The sequence below is a fragment of the Podarcis liolepis genome (genome assembly GCF_965112155.1).
Source record: "Podarcis liolepis genome assembly, chromosome: 3".
Lineage (NCBI taxonomy): Eukaryota > Metazoa > Chordata > Lepidosauria > Squamata > Lacertidae > Podarcis > Podarcis liolepis.
This window is the reverse complement of record NC_139557.1, coordinates 69844207-69866451: the sequence shown is the minus strand read 5'-3', so window position 1 is coordinate 69866451 and position 22245 is coordinate 69844207. Positions and strand designations below refer to the sequence as shown.

Genomic DNA, 22245 nt, shown 5'->3' with positions numbered 1-22245 from the left:
CACATACAGAGGTGCCCTAAACAGATGTAACTGCTGTTGTTCTCTTAACCATAGTCGGTAGATTGCTGGTGGTGTATGGAGTCACACAGTCCCATTTCCTCCTTCTTTTATAAATATAGATTCTCCCTCTTTCTTCCATTGCCTCTTTAGCTAGCAGTACATCTGCAATGATACTCTTTGTGATTAATGCTAGCTTGGTTGCTCTTACAGGTTTACAAACCTATTTCTAATGCTGGTTAGAATGGAAACTATGGTTAGCTAGCAAAGGAGCCAACCCCTAGGGGCCAAGGTTCCTTTGCGCCCTCCCCATAAAATATTTGAGGGGGACCCCCGAAGTTAATGGGCACTGCCATTCAAATGCTGTGTGCGTGCCATATTTTGTGATTGATTTTTTAAATTCAAGTTGGCACCCCTGTTAGTTAGCAGTTATGGTGGACTGTTGTGGTGGGTTGTGTCCAATTAAGTTGCACAATAACATCTGCACGACAGAACTTTGTCTCCCTCTTCTCCCCCTGCACCCCACAAATCTGGCCCAGAGGGTTAGAAGAACCATCAGAACCCAAACAGATGAGGAGGTCGAATGGAAGGAGAAGTTCTATTGGATGCAAACCAGTATTCCTCACAGGAGTTACTTAAGCCACATTTTCTGCAAAGCCTTGGACACAATGCCTTAATCCTCATTCTACTCAAAGGTAAGTCCCACAGAGTTTGCTGAAGGTTACTCCCAGGTAAGTGGGTAGTCTGAACAGTAGTATCTTTATTGACAATTGTAATGAAGAACAAACAGAAAGTGCCTACTCAGTACTTAGCAATGATTTATCCCACCACATAGAAACCACAAGCTGTGTGTATATTTTTGTGTGTGTACCTGGATATTTCTGCATTGCAGGGGGTTGGACTAGATGATCCTCAGGGTCTCTTCCAGTTCTACAGTTCTGTGCTTTTTTGGTTCTATGATCGGCGGCACTGTTGGTACCATTCTGCCCTCTTCTTGCACTCCAAAACATTTATCAGTAGAAATGGTACAAAACTGGTTTGCATACAAAGTTCTTTTAATAGAAGGCATCACCATGTTGTACTTAATTTCTGAAATGGTGGTGGTGGAGGGGAGGAAGTCTGCCTTAAGCCACGTCTGCAAGCGCTTTGCTGTATCCCATCTGTATGGCAGTCCAGTGGTTGTGGTGACTAAAGACATTCTGAATTGAAGACACTCTCCTCTTACTACAGTGGTACCTTGGTTTAAGAACAGTCTGGTTTAAGAACAATTTGGTTTACAAACTCCGCAAAACCAGAAATAGTGTCTTGGTGTGGGAACTTTACCTCAGTCTAAGAACGGAATCCGAACGGTGGAAGGGCACCGGCGGTGGGAGGCCTCATTAGGGAAAGTGTGCCTCGGTTTAAGAATGGTTTCGGTTTAAGAACGGACTTCCGGAACGGAATAAGTTCATAAACTGAGGTACCACTGTATTTCACATTTCACTGAGTAACTCTAGAAACAAAGTTCCCATTACTATTAAGCAGAAATATTTTACATAGTAAAATTATCTTTTCCTACAAAACTTTACTTTGTACTTATCTTATTGAGTATCCATTCATAAGAAGCAAGAGAAGGGAATGTTCACTGGGTTAATATGCTTCATCAAGCTGTGTATTGGCCCAAAGGTGGTAGATATCGGTCAATGCAGAACTGCGTATTTTTAAATATAAAGTGTTTGTAAAAATAGAAAATATAAAGAATAAACAAACCCCCACACATCTGAAATACAGGAATTGTTTCTGTGCAGTTAATTCCAGTAAACTAGTTATTACAAATGCTTTTATTTCTGCCCAGAATACTACTGAGTATCATAAGAGAAACTAGTTCACTATTATACAGTTTTCCATATATAAGGAAATAATGCAAAAGAGATAAGCCATTTTCAAAACAGATCAGCTTGTCTCTTTAGCAATGGAAAATGTCAGCCTAAAAATAACAAAGCTCTGTCTGTCCACATAGTTCTCTGCTTCACCTTCCTTGATCCCAGTCCATAAATCCCATGGGGAGGATTTGTGTGACATGTGTGTTCTGCATTACACCCAGTTGGTGTGATTATAAACCATAAATTGTGGCTATAATATTTGCATTAAATGTGGAAACTGAGCTGAAACATGTTTACTTGGAAGAGAGTCCTACTCATCATATTTCTAGCATATATGTTTTAGATTACAGTATTTATAATATATGAAATGGCATTTTGGGGAAGAAAGTGAATGTATTACAATACACAGCTCAGCTCCCCCTAATGGTGTTACTAATGCATCTCTATCAACTTATGTTGATCAGATCCCTGCTGATGAACAGTAAAGCAGATTTGATGTTATGTGAATAATTGTAAGATTATTATTTAACATCAACCTATTTTTTTTAATCGAGCTCACATGGGGGTCCCTTTCAGCGTTACAATTCTATGATTCTACGATTTAAAGAAATTACAATAAGCCATTACTGGAATTCGCACATGAACAGAAAGAGGGGCATTAAATGCACTGATATGTCGTCATTTGGATTCCCGGTGGCATTGTTGTTGCTACGGCCTTTAGAAGACTGGGGTGAAATTTCCCAAGTCTGAATAATGGCATTCTGTCACTTAGTCTGAAATCTTCTCTTCTGCTCTCCAAATGGACAGAGCAATCTTCACTTTCTGTGTATCACTGTTGTGCTGCTGCTAAACAGATTGTCTGTTGTCCCGCAGAGTTGGTCTCATTTCACTAGTGGATAAAGCGATTCTTGCAAATAGCTTGCAAAATGATTTGGGATCCTTTGGGATGAAAGGCGTTATAAAAATGTGTAAAATTATTATTACCAGGGAGAAAGAAAGAAAAAACCCACCACTGTGTGTACTGTTTATATCAAGCGGGGAATGGGGAGGTGACTGTCTTATGTTAATGAAATGCCTGTTTCACCCTTATTACACTGGAGAAACTGTGGGAAAAGAGTTTATATTGTGAAAATACAACACCCATGTTCCTACTATAATACAGCAGAGGCCAATGAGACATGTGGTAATCTAAGGAGTGAGTGTTGATTGTTCAACTTAAAAGATGCTGGGAATGTGGAAGATGTATCTCACACTTTTAAAAAAACACGGGAACTGCTTCAACTTGATTTTGCCAGGTTTCTTGGGATTTGCAGTACATTCAGCAAAGCAATGGCGTTGCTGAAGTACAACACATTGGAAAACGTAGGCCACACACAGCTGCTGTTACTCTGTTAATTGGGCAAGCATGAAAGTAAGTCAAGATGAAAACTTTGTTGCACTAAGATCTAGTTCTCACTGACAGTGACAGAGCTTCATGCTCTGGCACCGGGGGGGGGGGGCGCAGAGAGCAGGCAAAGGCAAGGCTGACATGCATCCTGGGGGTGGGGCGTGCCGCCCGCAGGGGCAGGGCGTGCATCCTGGGGGCAGGGCACCCAGCGCAGGCGGGGGGCAGCCGCATTGGCACCCCACTGGGATCGCGCTGCCGGGGGTGGTGCGCTCCCCCCGCACTCCTCTTCCTCCGCCAGTGCTCACTGAGGTAGTAAAGTCAAAGTGAAGATTTTGGATGACAAAGCCCCTTTAATTCCTCATTTTAGAGAGCAGGTGAGGGCTTACAGATTAAGGTTGCGGTCCTGTGGTCTCTGGGAGGACACCAATGGGGCCAGAGAACTGCCAAATTTCCCACTTTGAGGGGAGAAAGAGAAGCTCATCCTCAGAATAGGAGTCCCTAGGGAACATTGGGAACAGGGTTGTGGACCTTAAGAGCTACCAACTTCCCATTTGGCTGACACACTCCTGGAATGGGATAGGTGGGGGGACAAACTACACCAGCCTTGGAAGTGACAGAGCTTGTTTTCTTTAATGTAAGGGAAACTGTTTCAAAAACAAAAAAATGGAATATGAGAAATGCTTCATCTGCCTTTGACTCTACCTCCGTCTTTCCTCTTGGATTGGTCCACTCATGTTGTCAATAATGTGAGCCCACATCTGAACTGAGAAGTGCTATAGCCCAGATCCATAAAGTTTGCCACCTCAGTGAGAACTAAGCTATCTATCTAAAAATGTTCTGCAAGAAAAGTAAAAACATTTTTTTAACCTTTGTTCCCTTGCATTAAGTTTGGCTGTTGAGATCAGAGTGAAGACTTTGGATCACAAAGCTCCTATTATTCTTCACACTATAGAAATAAAAAGATTTGCACTTATGCAAATAGTTACAATACTTTGAAATAATGTTCTGCTAGCTAAATGTATTTTTCAATGTACTATTTAATTATGGATATGCTTGATTTAACACTTAGTACCAAAATGCTAAAAATCTCAAAAGTGCTAAAGTCTACAGGAAGCACAATATTGCTGTATTGTGTGCAAAAGCATTTTAAGATTCTGATTCTGGGAGAGCTTTATTGAAAACAGTACTTAGGTACTTGTCTCTGGGGCCTAGTGCTATACAAGTGTGATACAGGAGAGAGAGGGAGAGAGAGAGAGAGAGAGGGGGAGAGAGATGGCCCTTTTGACACATAAACGCTGGGCACAAGCTAGCTAAAATTATACACATTCAAGTCCCATTGATTTCAAAGAGAGATTTTTGCATTTTTAAGTTGATTGACTTAAAAAATTAATCAACTTTAACGGCCTCAGTTCATACATCTGGCATGAATAGCTACTATTAAGGCCCATTTAGAGTGCAATATCTGAAGGGTACCGCAATAGCTACTCCTGGTGTAGACAATGCTGAGCTAGATGGACCATGGGTCTGATTTAGCATAAGGTGGCTTTCTAAACAGAATGGCAGCCTTAATTGTGTATCAATCATTTCTTGGATTGGCATTAGAAGCTTTTGTAAATATTCATGGTCAATTAGGATATGGAAGATGAGCATGAACTTCACTTGGGGCATTTCAAATTTTGCAAGTGGTGCTATACCACTTTGCAAAAGAAAAGAAAAGAAAAGAAAAAGGAAGGAAGGAAGGAAGGAAGGAAGGAAGGAAGGAAGGAAGGGAAAGAAAGAAAGAAAGAAAGAAAGAAAGAAAGAAAGAAAGAAAGAAAGAAAGATAGATGCAGGTTCAGGATGTTTTAAAATGAATTTACAAATAAGTTTTTTGGCTAAAAAGAAACAATACCAGAAACAAAGACGGATACAGTACTTAAAAGTTATATTGTGTTCCCTATCTTCTGATCATATTACATGTCCACCATGTCTACTTTTATATCTTTTAACTCCATATTTTTACTCTTTCACCCCTGCCTCTGTAATTTATTTGCTTCGTCTGATATATTCTGGCACACATTCAAATAACATAGTAGCTAAGTGAAATAGCATATACTTTCTACATTGCATTAACAGGAATTATTAAGTGGTATTACTGGGTGGTTTTTTTCTTGCGCACATGCGCATGTGCGCACACAGTGGGGGAGAGAGAAATATGTTATCACTTCTGTATTTGAAATAGTAGTTTCATTTTGTTTTGAGAACTGCACATCTTTCATTCTTAGCTGGTAGGCTGACAAAACCAAAGCAACCTGGATAAAAATGAAGGGATTTCAACCACCGTGAAATACTGTGTGACATAACGGCCAACATAAAGCCATCATTCTCAATGTTTACATTGGTACTGATTCTTAACAGCAGGACGTTAGCTCAATATAAAGCTATGCTTTTTCTAAAACAACTCCAGGTACAAGGAGAGCCTTTAACAACCAATCATGTTCCAGTTCTATAAAGAATTACACTACCAATCCAAACTGACATGTACATTAAAGCTCACCTATGGGCACCTTAAATTTTTACTCAAAGCCAGGGATTTACTCATCCCGAGAAACACAACCCCACAATAGCTGTTATGTACATATATCATTCCAGAAATCAATGGATGTTCCAAGTGTTACAGTTCCATACATATCCAATTGTTTTACAATTAACCCAATATGACACCTAAAGAGAAAATTTAAATAAGGAAATTCACATCTCCCAGCGTAAATCAGCATGATGAAAAAGCAAGCATTGACAATGCTTAACAATTTGGCTGCTAGTACAACAGCCTGTTTCTTTGAAGTTATTTATGTCTCTGTAGAGTTGCAGCAAAGGCTGATGTATGCAAAGCCATAGTACTTAATGCCAGAACTGACTAGCTGCCAGCATGTTAGGGAAACAGCATTGCGAAGAGGATGTCCAAGGAAACCCGGGAGCACAACTCGATGTATGTTCACTCAAAGGTAAGTCCCTCCGAGTTTGCTGACTCCCAGGTAAATGGGTAGTCTAAATAGTAGTATATTGATTGACAGAAGAACAAATAGAAAGTGCCTATTCGCTCCTTAGCAATGTTTTACCCACCCCCACCCCCTTTTGGCCTGGAGACTCTTTTACAGCTGCATTGGATTGTACAACCAGGTTCCACTTTAAAGTGGCTTCGCACATAGCAGCAATAAGTAAGACAATGTGGCGATTCACTCAAAAAAAAAAAAAAAGCAAAACAAACCACAACCCCTGATCTGCAACACGACAATGTGCAACTACTGCTGCTTTAGAATATTTCCCAATACTTGATAGCTAAACATACATACATTGGTTCTGAGTTAAGTGAACAATAGGGGCACAGTACAGAGCGAGAGTTCTTAAAGGAAAGCAGCCTTCTAAGCCTGATGGCGTGCTTTGAGGGCTTGTCCATCATGCTTGCAAATGACATTTATTTATTTAAAATTGTGAACAAGCTCCTGTCTTTTGTGTGTGCCCAGCTTGCAAGAGGTTATTGCCATCCTGAAACAAGTTATGGCAGTGAACTGGGAATTTGGCAGTCTGGTACTGGTACGGAAAGATTCCTCTTAACCACGAAATCACTTGATTCCAGGCCAAGTGTAATAAACAACAAACTCTTGCATTAACAAGTCAGGAACTAGTGTGGCCCAGTGGATACAATGTTATGGCCACTTTACACATTACATTTTTAGGGATACACCTAAAAGGGTTTATGAATGCTTTAAAGCTGCAGGATGTGAATGTGCCAAACAAAAATTTGGAAACACATATATATCAGTCATTACTGGCTTCTTCTCTCTGAGTGTACACTTGACATCGTTCCCAGACCTGTCTCTGTGTAATGTGTGAAACGGCTCCTAAACTTGTGCTCAAGCTGCATTTCAGCTGCAGTCTCAAAAGCACTTTGTAGGATTAAACAAAAAAATCCACACAGAAATGACTTCTATGCAGGAACTATGAATCCTTCTTGTAGATCAAATGCGACAATTGCATTCATTAGGGTTTTGTTCCATGTCCTTTGCTGGGACAGGGCTGGCACCAGGTTGACAAGGCCCTGAGCAATGTTCCTTCCAGTACTTCTCCCCGCCAAGCTTACCAGAGTACGGATGACACTGGGCAGTGGCAGGCAGCAAAGGAGGTAGGCAGCAGAACAGCTCCAGCTGCACTCCCTTGGCCCAGCATTGAAAAGAGAAGGCAAAGCAGTTGCAGCCAGCAACTACTAATATCCTCTTTCTTAAACCCAATTCCTGTAGGCATTGTCCCCAATCAGCACATGGAGGATGGAACCAAAAGGCTATATTAGGTAGGATCTATGTGTCTATGGCTTTAGGAACTATTTGGTCCATCTATTGTCCACACTGTCTGGCAACAACTCTAAAGGGCTGTAGTCAGTGTCGGACCATCTGCTTTGGGTGCAGAAAGTCCCAGGTCCAATCTTCAGCATCTCCTGGTAGGTCTGGGAATGTCCCTTCTCTGAAACCCTAAACAGCTGTTGCCAGTTAAGTGTGGGCAATACTGAGCTCAATGGAGCAGTGGTCTTGGACTGACTCCATACAAGGCAGTTTCTCATGCTCCTAAGTTGGGTTAGGTTTATTTAATTTATGACTCACTTCCTGCAGCAAAAAAGCGTGACAATGATTTACAACAAACGCGGTAATAAAAATACAGAAACATATTGAAAACGTTGGGTAAACACATCCAATCACTTGTGCTTCCTAAAACGCCCGAAAAAACAAAAACATCTTTGCTTGGCGCCGAACCATTGGGGATAAGACAGTGGTGGCTGCACCAGCCTGGTCTAGCGCTTGTCTTTATAGTGCTGGGACATTACAAAAGCAAGACTTGCTTATTTATTTACTTAAAGAGGAGGCTGGCATCAGGTGAGGTGGGTCCCCAGCCTCGTTAGAGTTGCCATATGTCCTCTTTTTCCAGGACACGTCCTCTTTTTCATAGGTAGAGTCATCATAGCGATCCATAGTTAAAAGTTTAAGTTGGCAAATTGCCCTCTTTTTGGCTCTTCAAAATATGGCAACCCTCTGTCTCACCAAGCCAGGTGCTGGTGCTATGCCTTTGCCAAGATGCCACAATTACCTGCAGTTCCAGAGAACTTACATACCACATTGATTCCTCACACTCTTCCCCTGCCCCACCAGCTTATATCCTGCTTCCTGGAAGTGCTCTCGAAATGGTTTCCAAATGTTTAAAAATGCACAAAAATGCTTGCACAGGGAGTAAAGAGACTGCATGCATGACAATCAAATCAGGCAACCCACAAAGAGGACCACATTATATCCTGCAAAAGAGAACCTTCCATGGATCTCACTTCCTCTCAAACTCCCATTCTTAAGTATCATTGCGAAATCAATAAAAGAAAAGATTGTGTCAGCGTTATATAAAAGTTGTGTGTCTCACCTCCTGCACTGCAAATATGGACAAAGATAGCTTTTTATACAAGCATGGATAAAGGGTAGGGATAATTTGTTAGAGACACTTAAATTGTGCACGACTCTTTGTGTCTGTTGTACATAAATATAGGTCAAACAGATTCCCTGAAATAATTGGTTGTGAATGACCTTACCTGAATTGCTGTTGCTTATGATTCATGGAGCTCCAGGCTGTTCGATGGTAAAAAGAGCAGAAAACTGGGCAAGGAACATAATCGTCAGATCATGTAGAAGAATAGCTGTCCATGGCTAAAGAAACAGATATAATAGGCCTTAAGTTTATTTTAGCTTTAGGAACATTTAAATCACAAGGATAGGAAACATATTGTGTCACCATGTATAAAAGCCACATGTTGAACAAGGCAAGTTTTAATGTGCCCTGAAAAAACAACAACACCATGCTGAATTTAACACCTTGGGGCAATTTCTGTATTAGCAATTATTCAGAAGTAATATTTCACCTTTGATGTGTCAGGAGAGCAAGTCTACAGCCAGAAACCCTGATGGCTGAGGTGGGCAAAAGGTACACTCCTTCCCGCAGTGGCTGCTTCAAGCAAAATAAAAATTTGGCAAGAGAGCTAGTCACATGGTTCTACTACATCATGTGCAGTTTGACATTCAGGTAGTTGAACAGATTGGATAGCCTATATGTTTTCTTTTGTATTGCTATAAGATTAGAGACATGTTGTATTTTTTTTAAAGAAACCAGAGAGTCAGAAGAAGATTGTGGAATTTCCCAGTCAGCCCCTTCCCCTGGAATCCAGAACTACAGACAAGAGCTTCGGTTCTCCCCTCAACCCCCACATTAAGCCCCAATGAGAGCCTTTTAAATGTGACTGTGGGAAGGGGGGGTGTTATTGCTTTGCTGTTTCGTTGTACTTATTTACTTGTTTTTATCCTGTATTTTATTCTAATCTTCAGATGAAGGGCACTATAGAAATCTAATAAATGAATGAATAAAACAAGAGATTTGCTGCTTACCCTGTGTGTGTGTGTGTGTGTGTGTGTGTGTGTGTGTGTGTGTGTGTGGATGAGGATGTCGAGTGCCTAGGAAATTGTTTGTCCCAGGGCTCTTTGCTGGGTTGCACACAACAGTATGTCAGTGACAAAAACGTCTTGACCATCATCATCATTATGTACTACAGCACCAGGAAAAAAAATTACATGTTCCAGGGCCTTTGTTGTATGGTGGGCCTGACATTTCAGCACCCATGGATTCATGGAAGAATGTAGGCCTCACAAAGAGGCCTTCCATTTGCTGCTGCCACCAATGGAGTTTGGATGAGGAAAGAGGCTGAGCTCATGAGTTTTGGGGTACACAGAGGAGTTGGGCCTGGGAGAGGTGTTTGAGCCTTCCTGGTGATGTCATCAGGAGCGGGACAGGTTTCCAAATACAGGTGGCAGAACAATGTGGCAGCTTGGTGGTAGAAGTTGGGGGGGGGCTGCTCTCGTGCATACTTCACCATACATTAGAAAATCTAGATAATAAGGATACTGTAGTTCATTCCACTACCAGCACAAGCCAGGCAATTTCTGATATAATCTTTTATTCTATTATTCATCAATAATATTTTTATATCACTTAATACACATGATCTCTACGCACCTTTACATCTGTTGAATGATTTATAATGATTCCTCTGTGGGAAAATATTTCATGTAATAGGTCAGCCCCACAACATGCCTAAAAATGATCCTGTGAATTGAAATTACTTTGTACTTAAGCAAAATTTCGCCAAAATTATCATCTCAGGTCTATTATCATCTTATTTCTTCTGAACAAATACCATGCCTTTTGGTCTACTGGTAGGATTCCCATCATCGTGTATACCAGACCCAATTCAGGAAGGGAAAAGCCTGATAGAAAGCAGTCTTCCATGTATGGATCCCGTTTCTGAATCCCACACACAAGGATGGCAGCCCTACCAACAGACTCCCTTTACTGGTTTTAATGGATGCTATTTTTCTAGAAAAGGAACTGGGACTCACCATGAATGCCTCCCTTGTTCTATTATAATGGCAATGGCACCCACCTGAGAGGTTCCAGAACTGAGTTCCAGCTGAAAAATGCCCTGGGCACATTGATCTGTGCTGGATTGGGTCTGGGTGAACAACCCGGAAAAGATTGCCAGCATCGCCAGCTTTGACAGCACTTGCCTGGGAAGGGTCTGGAATCCAGGCTCCTCTCCTTTCCAAATAGACGATTTGGAGTACTGCTAAGCATGTTGGTGTGAAAGGGTCTATGCACAAACATTCCCCAGGCAGATTTGTGGCTCTACACCCAGATTATTATTATTTTTTAAATTATCCTTTTTATTAAATTGGATAAAAATAAGGGAAGACATGTTGTTTGATCAATTGCCCTGATTAAGTACAGATTAAAGTCTGTAACCCAACACCTACTTACCTGAGAGAGCACCATTGAACTCAATGGGTCTTTCTTCTGAGTAGAGACATGTGTGAGATTGAAAAAGCATACCAGTTAATCAGCAAATTCCTTAGTCTGGGTTGTAGAACAGGCTCCTTTGGGACTCCCCAAGGTACTTCTGGTAAGCAAAGGAAACACATTTACAATGGTGTGTGTAAATCAGCTTTCTTTTATTTAAATGATGTGTGGTAGAATCAGATCTTAAGCTTCATTAAGGATCCTCAACAAGCGCCTTCTTTGAAGTGTTTAAGTGTGCAAATACAACTGGTTAATTAATCGATCAAACCAGTTAAAAGCCAGAGAGCAAACCAGCTAATCCCTTTAAGTCGCTTAGCACTTCTGCTCCTGTTGCATAAGGGGGGGGGGGGGAATAAGGCACGCCTTGCTTTAGCAAGTTTTGGCAAAGCGGCTATCTGCGGGGAGGGACTTAACCGAGGCGGCTGTGAAGGATTCGCCCTCCCGCCCTCGGCCAGACCGAACTCACCCTCGACAAAACATGGAATCATGCTGGAAGATTTGCTTAAGGGGGAAAGGTCCACTCCTTTTTTCAACATGTTGTAAATTTGCACAGCTTCACTGATTTTGATCTAGTTGCATGAAGCTGCTTTAAAAAAAAAAAAAAGTTAAGCCAAGACTTTATCTCGGTCTCCTTCAATGTTCGTGAGAAGAGGAGAAAATTTCCTTGATCTCTTTTCTTTCTCTCTTTGCCCGGGGGAGAGCAAGGCGCTCCGTTCCTGCCTGCGTTCTACGTGCTACAGAAATCCAGTCCAGATTTTGCACGCAGCCGGACTGTTCCTCTGGTTCAATCTATTTTTCTACTGCAGCTCAGAGAGTGACTGAGGCAGAATCACACGCAGTCACAGGATCAGTGGATCCTTGCACCATTAACTTACATGCTCCAGACTTTAGAGGAGCTGCAGAATTCAGTGCCCAACTACTTTCCGTCGCCTACAGTTGAAAGCTGCCCCACTCCAAAGCTGCCCCACCGCTCTGCAGCTCAAAAAGCAGGGTAACAAACCACTTTGTGGGAGCCTGAGAAGCAGGGACTATTTTCTCTTACTGTGTCCTCTCCTGGGCTGCTGTAATGAACAACATTCCTAGGTTGAAGCCTCCTCTCTGCTTTGTGCCTATTAGCTGTTCCCGTTCCCTCCCTCTGCTGCTTGTTTTCCGCCCTAATAAAGATCGTACCGGAAATAACCATTGCAGACCTGCTTGCGAAGTAACTAGGAGTTGGAAGTTAAGTGCTTAAGCCTCGGGATCTGCAAGGACGAATGTTTTGGACAGTTAACATAATTGTTTCTCCCGCAAAGTGCCAGCAAAAAAAGAAAGGAAACAGAAAAAAGAGGGGGGGGGAGCTGTGTGCAATTGCTCCACATACATCAAGAGTTGTCGGTAAAATCAAACTGACGTCATCTCTGTGTAAAAAAGAGCTGTGTCTTTTGTTCTTCTCTCTCCCCCCCCCACCGCCCTGTATATCAAGATTAAAAAACCCACCTCCCGTTTATGCCACGTTAATTGCAATGCAAAAGGAGACCTTCCACTAAAACTTGCCTAGGCTGTGCTACATTTTAATGAATGCAAGCCTGCCTTTTGATCTCTCCGAGTCAGTTGTGCCGGAAGGTTAGTTGCATATCCTGGCTGGGCTGAAATTCGATCAGCAGAGGGGGGCAAAGAAAAAGAAAAAGAAAAGCACTTTAACGGGAATCAATAGAGGATCATAGGGTCTGGGAAGGAAATACGTGTTGACTAGGAAATTTATGCGAGGGTTGTTATACATGCATATATATTACACACGCACCCATATGTACATGACTTGTGGGTTGTTTTTTTTAATTAGCCCCAACGATAAATACGCCCAGAGACAATGAAAGAGAAAGGCGGGGGTGGGGAATCCAGCTTGGCTGTGCTTCGTTGTGTTTTAGCTCCAGATCGAGGAGTTCGTGCACCGCTTCCAAGCACAGAGCATACATTTAAAGCGGCATGCTCCGAAAAAGATCGCGGATATTGCAAACGGGTCGCAATAAATTAAATCTGTTTACTCTTGCGAGTGACTTTGGCTCGCTCCGCCCTCTTCCGTCCGTGGTGTAGTCGTAAGAGAAATTCCTCTGAGTTTGCACTCCTTTTAAGTTTTTACTCTCCGGAAAGGGGCTTGGGCAAGAGCTGCGGGTGAGGCTAAAGGAAATTCTTCACTTTGAGAAGAAAAGATGATTTTCATGGCACATTTTTGAAATCGCTTAGATGCCCCTCCCGTATTTAAAAAACAAATAGGCACTGCTCAGCTTCTACACAAACGAGACTTGATTAGCATAAAAATAAGCCTCCTTTCCCTTTTTGAATTCATCTAAACGCACATTACTGCGCCCGTGCGTTCGGATTACAGTGTGAAGGAGATTGTCTTAAAAGTTTGAGAGGTCAGCAGTAAGATCGGGAGTCACAGGGATAGGGAATGGTTATTTCATTCTGTTAATTCAACACAAACACGCTCCCAATAAATAAATTAGGACCTTCAGAATTAAAAGTGTCAACTGGTAAAATAAAGCATTATGAGGAAGAATCAGATTAAACAACATTTACACTGTAAATTTTACACAGTCAATAAAATAAAACCAGTAGCAGGGGCAAGTTAAATTCACAGTGCATTATTAATTTTAATCTTATTTTTTAGTTACTCTGGACTCTTTCTCAGTGCTGGATATTAAGATTTTGTATGGAAAAAGACATGCAACAAGATACATATTTACACAGAAGCAAGCTCCACTGAGGTCTTTATTCACAATTAAATGCATATAACTGCAGTGTTAGGTCGTAATCCTAACCCCATTTACCTGGGAGTAGGCCCCTTTGAATTCAGTAAGACTTACTTTTGAGTAGACATGGTTAGGATTGCACGTTGCCATTGTTATTGTTTTAAATTTCACAGATCTTCTGGGGCAAAAACAAAACCCAGTAGAGACTCTGATTGGTCCTCACAGGTCCCTAATAAGTAAACAGTGAGAGGTTAGGAAAACCATTGTGACTTACCTTAGCCAAAGTTGTTGATTAATTTTAAAATGAAGTCCAGGCACTGGTACAAAGTCAATAGGAGACAAACTGGATGGTGTTAACTGTTGGTTGAGAGGGGTGATTTTCTTATCCTAGTTCTCTGAGTAGTGGAAGGTCAGAGGGCCTCTCCAGATACCTATTAATTCATCCTTCACCCTATTCTCTTGTACAATGTTGACCTGGTGGTTAGACAGTGCATAGTCTTTACTGAGCATTTGTTCTGATTTATTTCCAGATCGGGAATATGATAATGATCATCATCCTGATTTGTGGCTTGTATATGCATTTTCCCATTAATCATTTGTTTGTCCCACATTTTTCAATGCAGTTCCCTGTCACTTTCCAAACTGCAAAAATCAAGGTTCTTTTTTAAAAAGTGGATTTGTTGTACTGGGGTGACAGAACGCTTTAATCCACTTTAATTTCACACAGCTAAAGATCCAGTATGTGCTTGAATCTCTCATGCAAAAGTCTGGAGACACCCTGAGTGACTTTAAAAAAACAAAACAAAAAACCCACACACACACCTCCGATTCAGGAACATCCAGAGAAACAACCTGTGTGACTTGAAAGCCTGCATACTGTATTGTGAACCCTAGTTGGCCCTAACCAAGTTTTGCTACTGTAAATTTTGTAATCATAGGCCAGTACAGGTACTCGATTCTGATGTCCTTTGGAAACAACTAAATCTAGAAGTTTAAGGATGGAATCAATATCAAACCCAAGTTCAGAATGAAGACAAAGGTTATTATGGGGGGGGGAGTATATTTGTTCAGACGTTAAAGAGTTAATTTTGCTTTACAGATTCAGATTTTCTGCAGTAAACTTCTGAAATGATGCACATTAGACACTGAAATTATAAAACAAAGGCATATCCTTTCTTGCCTGTTCTTGAGCACTTGCATACGTGATTGTAAGTTTGTGTGTTGTTTTACTCTGACTTATTTTTATGTCTTTTCTTTTCCCCTTTTCTTTCTTTTCTTATTTACTTTAACTCACTGTAATAGTCTCAATAAAATATAATAATAATAATAATAATAATAATAATAATAATAATATGCTGATGTTTGTGCTAGTTTTATATGTTTTTGTTTTGTATTTGTTTCTCATGATTGCAGACATTTAACCCTGCTGCTGGTCCCTGGTGTGAGTGTATTCTGTATTTTTTATCACCACCGTCCCTTTCAGTTGGCTCCTTTATTCATATAGCTGATATGATGCGTTAAGAGGGGAGAGAATCTGAATCTGCCAGCATGTGAATTCACCAGAAACAGTGGATGAAGTACATGTTTAATCCTAGGTGATGACCTTTATTAATTCTCTATTACCAGGCCCTGTTGTGAAGCGGGGTGGGGCGTTATACTAACATTCCCAGTGTTTTGCTACAAGTAGTAATTTTTGTTGTGGGAAACCTGTCTCTTAGATCAAAATTCACTACTTGGCTTTATTGCCAGGGGTGGGGAGGAGGTAGCAGGGCCCAAGCCACATTTCATTCAAAGGCCCCCGATACCTAGTAGGGGCTGATGTCATCGCTTTCTGCAAACACTAGAGGCCTCTGTGTAGTAACTGCTGCCGTTTGTGTGCATTGGTGTAGCTGCTGTGGGGGAATCGGTAGCCCTGTCTTCATCCTTGGGGAGATATGGGTGACCCAGATGTGGAGACCAGAGCCAACTCATCCCTGCACAGAGGCCTGTAGATGGCAGCGCAGGCTGACTCTGCCATTGGCAGAGTGCCTGGAAGTCTCTTGAGCCAGGATCAGGTTGCAGAGGAGAGCAGGTTTGCAAGTTTGCTGATTCAAGCAAACGAGCCAGGTATTTTGGGACACTTGTGATTTCCTAGAACCAGGTTTCAGAGATGAAATCTTATTCTACGGGAAACAAACAGCAAATATATAAAAGGCGGCACAAGAAAGAGGAGGAAAACATAGAAAAGGGTAACAAAACAAATGGAGCAGGGGGCAAGCGTGTGGAGAAAACCTAGCGTATATTTTTGGTCTACCAGGCAACCTTTTCACCCCCAGGAGTCACACATGGCAATCTGGGGTTGCCATTTTCACACCCATGTTTACACTCACTGACCATCTCTCAGATACGTTCTTTCTCTTGCACACACAATTGTAGTTAAGGAGGAAGGTGCACAGGGAGAGGAATCTGAAAGGCTTTATTTTCCCCATCATCATCATCATCATCATCACACTCTCCCCACCAGGCTGTTTGGCAGGCTGGGAAGGAATCTGATTTACACAAGAAAGGAAGGTACATATTAATGATAGTCCCCACGCACGTTCCTCTTCATCACAATTGCACTGCCCCCCCCCGCCAATTGATAGCCTGGGGAATGGGGCAGTTGTTAGCAGGGAGAGGCTTGACCACTTGTGCCAGGTCACAGGCCAAAGCCAACTTCTGTGTTGCCCACGTATGTCCTTGGCCCCATGACAGGGGTAATGAATATACATAAAGAGAGGAGAAATCACAACACATTTTATATTGGACACAAACATTGATGTTTCACACTCCTGGCATTTGTAAAGGCTGGTCTTTGCATGAGTCAAGGTTTGTTCCGTAGCACTGAAGTATCTGAGGAGCTCAGTAGGTATGATGGCCTCTGACGTTTGATGGTATCTGGGCAAGATTACTTGAGTGTGGCTGACAGACGTTAGCTTATGCAGAGGTTCCATTAATTTCAAAGCATTTACAGCCTTTCTGAGGCTCGCAGCATCAATATCTCTTGTCCAGATGTTGCAATGCATCGCTGCAGAAGAGCATCATATTCTGTGGGGCTGAGGGCTTAACACCCTAAACACACATGGCTGAAGAAAGAACCCGATGGCAAGTTTTCACAGAAAATGTTTTTACTTTTATTGATTCATGTCTCAACTTCCATTAATCCTTTGTAGCTCAAGGAACTGTATACATTCATTCAGCTGACAATTTTGAAAATGCCAGCCTTCTAAAGGTTAATTACGTTTTTACATATTTGTTTGGTGCATCGTTTATTTTACAAAGCAGAACTATTGTAAGTGTCTCTTTTATATAAACCCTGTGTCAAAATATTTCAATGGGTTTTGCATATGAAGGAAATACTACCTGTACATATTACAGGTAAAGAGAACTCTGTGGTAATCAGTGGATTATGGAGTGTGAATGCGGTGTTCGTAGATCCCCTCGCTGTTCCAAAATAAAGCAGATCAGCATCTCTCTGGTCCTCCAGTGACCTCCCCATTGAATCATAGAAGGAATTCCACATTATCTGCTGTGAATGCTGGCCTTTCCCAGAGGCTGGTTATATTCATGCGTGTAGAGCTTTTGATTAGATCTGCTGTTTTGCCTATGGCAGTCTCTGCAAAACACCATTTCTCTATACATCATTTGAGCATTAGGTGTGATAAGATTGCCACTCTTTATTATATAGTATAAAACAGGGGCTCTCTTCTAAATAATCTTTTCTCCTGTCTCTCCTCTGCTCTTGTCCTACAGGGAGGCGAAAAAGAAAAGAAAAAATGAAGGTGGTGAAGGGGGAAAACCTTTCACCTCCTTAGATGCAACAAGGAACTATTTTCATTTACAAAAGCCAAAGCATGCTACATCTCACATTGTTCTAGGTGGAAGAGAAAGATGATAAAACAATGTTATTTATATTTATTTATTTATTACATTTACAAAGCACCTTTTGTTCTAAGGAGCTCAAGGAGGCATACATGAATCTTCCTCCTAATTTCATCCTGAGGTAAGTTAGGCTGAGAGAGGGTGACTGGTCTGAGGCCACCCAGTGAGCTTCATGGCTGAGAGGGAATTCAAACCCTGATCTCCCGGATCTTAGTCAAACACTCTAACCATTACTTTACTTCACCTACATGAAAATTGAAACATTTTTGATCCCAGAGGATGGTCTACGGCAGGCTTCCTCAACCTTGGCCCTCTAGATGTTTTGAGACTACATTTCCCATCATCCCTGACCACTGGTCTTGCTAGCTAGGGATCATGGGAGTTGTAGGCCAAAAACATCTGGAGGGCCAAGTTTGAGGAAGCCTAAGGGCTTGGGCACTCTGGCTAGATAGAGACCCCTAGTGGGGCAGCTTTTGGCCATAGTGAGCCTTTGGAGGAAAGGTGAGCTAGGAGAGTAATGAACATATGAAGCTGCAAGTGTACTGGGCCTGCCCTGCATCCCTTCCCTTCCTTAAACTCCAGCTGTCTTTCACAAACTGTTTGGCGGTGTGCCAAGGAGTTGATGATGAAAGGCTGCTGCCCTTGCATCTATTATTGAGCCCCAAATGAGGCATCTGGGCTGGTGTTTATTTGGATGGTTCAGATCAGTTATTTGGTATGGCAGTAGTGAAGTAGGAGAGGCAGGATATATTCTTGGGAAGCAACAAAAATTGATCTGGTTGGCTTCTTTCATCCAGCAGGATAGGGATTGGCTCAGTTAGTGATGAAAACTTGCTTCCGTTTGTATTTAAAAGAAAAAATACCTGATTCACAGTTTGTGAAATAATATGTGAACCAAAACACAGCCATCCTTTTCAACCCACACTTTTGCAGATAACCATCCAGCCAAGTGATGTGTGCAAAAATACTAGGGTTAAATGTGCATATATTAGTAAAAATAACATAAAAATACATATGGGGGAATTGCTTTGCAAAAATGTGTGTATTGGACAAAATTTCATTTTGTATTGGACAAAATGTGAACTATGGGAACAGTAGCTCTAGGAGGGACCCTTAATAAGCTACATTTCCCAGGATCATTTAGGGGAGGCCACGACTGTTGAAAGTGGAATCATAGTTATTTAATGGTATGGTGTGAATATGGCCAAACATTTCGTGCTACATAAGCAGGGCTGGCTTTCCCATAAGGCAAGGTGAGGTGAGCACTTTGGGCAACAGCATCCACAGAGACAGCAGATCCCAATGTAGATCTTTACTCCCCTCTTGTACCTGATGTAGATCTTCACTCATCCATTTTTCCCTGGCAGGGAGGGGAGTGCCATTTTGTGGTCTGCCCTGGATGCCAGAATGTCTTGGGCTAGCTGTATACATAAGCCTTTGTCAACCCAGTGCCCTCCAGGTGCTTTGGACAGCTGTACTAGCTGGGGCTGATGGGAGTCGTAACAACAACAACAACAACAACAACAACAACAACAACAACAATATACTGCCCTGTACCCGGAAGTCTCAGGGCAGCTCACAGAATAAAATCAAACTATACAACTATAAATACATAATCAAAATGAAAACAACCCAATAATCCCCCCTACCCCCCCCAAAAAAATATGGAGGTCACTGGGTTGTTGAAGGCTGCATTACATGTATTTACAGAGTTGAATCTGGTTGTGTCCTTCTGCTTCCTGAAGAGTTTTTGATCCACTGGATGTGCCCACTAATGGAAGGAGGAGGTGGGGCAATTTCTGCTGGTTTGCCCCCCTCCTCCTGCAGGTAGTTGTATCACCTTCAGCACTGTTCTGGAAGGCCTTCCAATGCTCTGGAGTAGATGTGGTGGCGCGAGGATGGAATCAGCCAAAAACCTCAACACTCTTCTTCCATGAAGTTGAGGGCATGTTCTTTCATATGTGGTGAACCTGTAAAAGGGTAAATGAATATTGGGAAATAATTCATAATGAATTGAAAAAAATGTTTAAAAGCACTTTCCCCCCAAAAAACCAGAGTCCTTTTTGTTGGGAATAATTCAGGCAGAAATTCACAGGTGTCAGAAATGGTTATTTATGTATGCCACTACTGTGGCCCGTGTTTCGTTAGCCCCCAAATGGAAAATGAGCGATGTCCCACCTAAAGAAGAATGGCAACTTAAACTGATGGAATATGCACAGCTTGTGGACCTAAAATATAGAATAAGGGAACAAGAAGAACATATGTTTAAAGAAGATTGGAAAATGTTTATTGAATATATGGGGGGAAATTGTATATACTTGAAAACGCTGACAGCATTCAGATAAATTCAACAGTGTAAATAAGTTTTGATGGAAGTAATAATGAAATACTGAATGGTTTAGTTTATGTAAAATATGCAGGGATTTATGTTACGGAAAATGAACCATGGAAAGAGAAGAAGAGAAGTCATTGATATTTTAAGGTTGTTTAAATGAATACTCTAAATTGTAAATCAGAAAATTTTAATATATATGCATATACACACTCTTCTCCTTCCACAGGCAACTCTAAAGAATATGGCCTCCACGTTCCTTTAATCATAGAATTGTAGAGTTGGAATGGAACCACAGGGCTCATTGTCCAACCCCCTGCAATGTCGGAATATTTTGCCCAAAGTGGGGCTCAGAGCCACAGCCCTGAGATTAAGAGTTTCATAGCATTCATTCTGCAAACTCTTAAGCCAGACATCCATCCATTGAACCTCTTTATCTTAGCATTGCATCTCTCTGGGCACAAAGTGTTAGATTAGGTAATTGGCCTTGGAGAGAGAAGTGGTCAACCCATTTATCAAAAGCTACACCCCCACTAATCTGAAAGCAAGACACAAAACAGAACTTTTATTTTATTTCTTACAAATGAAGGCCCATCTATCCTTGGCTGTGTCAGCAGGGATAGCCCGTTTTTTCCAGCATTGGTTGTTGACTTCCCCTGACACCATATCACAACCCATTAGTGCTAGAATCTGACAAGTCCCGCTGCAACAGCAAAATGGCAAGTTCTTTAAAAAAATGTAGTACAAGGGGACAGACAAAAACAGCGTTGGTGTAAAAAGTTGTTGTTTTTTAAAAAACTAACTCCCTTAATTCTTGATGCTTAAAAAAAAAAGAACGCTTATATTTTTTCTTTTAACCCTAATATGAAGTGGTGTGTGTACTTAATGTATTGCTGTTCTTGTTTAGAATTTATGTTTTAGCCAAGGGATTGTATTGACATGGTATATTAAGAGGATCCCTTTAGATGGTTTTGGGAAATATTTTGCTGATGCTGTTACATTGTACGTTTTATTTTCATGTGCTTCAGATAAATTAGCGGCTTTGCAGTGGAGTTCCAGATGTCTCAAAAGGAATATCTTTGCTGTTTGTTAACTGAGGTAGATGGTGTGTTGTTTTTTTAATACTGTGAAGTTATATAGTGACTGTCTGTATTGTGGAAGTTACAATAATGGGAACAGCAAGCGTTCCTAGTGATTGTACAGATGATTGCCCAGGGGAAGATGATGACAGCCTCTATAGTTCCAGTAGGCCTTGTACATGCAGAGATACAGGGCCTGAGCAAGGGCAGGCAACTTGTCAAAATCGTAGAGCCAAGGTCCCTGCTTGATATTACTCTAAGGGCTGCATGCATGCTTTGCTGTATGAAAGCCCAAGGGATGCTGAAAGCAAACAAATGGAGCCTATTAGCAAGCCACTGACTGTTGTTAGCGGCAAATGGTTAAGGGGCAGCAGCAGGAATAACAGCAGCAAGGAGACAGAACCTAGCGCAATGCAAAGGCAACTCTGAAATGAAGGCACCGGGCTTTTATTTCTAAATCAAGGGGTGAAAAGGCCCAAGCTTGCATGGGATTGTATTGACTGGTGTGACCCTCCTTACCCCTACATGTGTAGGTGAAACAAAAGCACCCTGCACACACTCTTGCTTTGTACTACTTCACATGCTGATATGGTCTGTGGCCTAAGTCAGTAAATCCCATCCAGCAGTTACATCTTCACATGTTCCAAGCCTGATTCCTAACACCAAAACAACTAAAATGAGATGAGAGGTGAAGCTTTGACTGGAGCATAAAATGGACCCAAATATTAATGTAATGTACCTACTCAAATAAAGTTAAATTGTGAAATGTTTTATTTTCAGTGTGGTTGTGTGTCTCTCTCTCTCTCTGTGTGTGTGTGTTTCACGAAGGTAGATGAAAAGTCATCTCTCTGGCTGAGAGATTTACAAAGCTACAGTGTGATGATTCTGGCAACTGAAAAACAAAGAAGTTTTTTAAAAACCCATGTGAAAACATGGGATGATCCTGGCCTGCTGGAGAAGGCTACTGCCATTTTAAAAAGCGTCAGACTCCACTGTAGGAGCCCACCCAACTTCCTAAACATTCCTTGTCTTGAATCCTACAGAA

The 22245-nt window shown here is 41.6% G+C and overlaps 2 long non-coding RNA genes across 6 annotated transcripts; one reads left to right on the top strand and one right to left on the bottom strand.

Annotated features, from left to right (window-relative positions):
• Nucleotides 1-764: 764 nt before the first annotated feature.
• On the bottom strand, nucleotides 765-12171 carry LOC310703900. 5 transcript variants are annotated; one of them, XR_014524445.1, is made up of 4 exons: nucleotides 12036-12171; nucleotides 11194-11260; nucleotides 8849-8963; nucleotides 765-1157 (listed from the first exon to the last, which is right to left on the bottom strand). It is a non-coding gene; the product is annotated as an uncharacterized lncRNA (long non-coding RNA). The 5 variants fall into 5 exon arrangements; XR_014524448.1 differs by lacking the exons at nucleotides 765-1157; nucleotides 11194-11260; nucleotides 12036-12171 and adding exons at nucleotides 1177-1687; nucleotides 4114-4192; nucleotides 9176-9421; XR_014524446.1 differs by lacking the exons at nucleotides 11194-11260; nucleotides 12036-12171 and adding an exon at nucleotides 10748-10826.
• On the top strand, nucleotides 12042-20342 carry LOC310703899. Its single transcript, XR_014524444.1, has 3 exons — nucleotides 12042-15097; nucleotides 15303-15484; nucleotides 17661-20342. It is a non-coding gene; the product is annotated as an uncharacterized lncRNA (long non-coding RNA).
• The last annotated feature ends 1903 nt before the right edge of the window (nucleotides 20343-22245 follow it).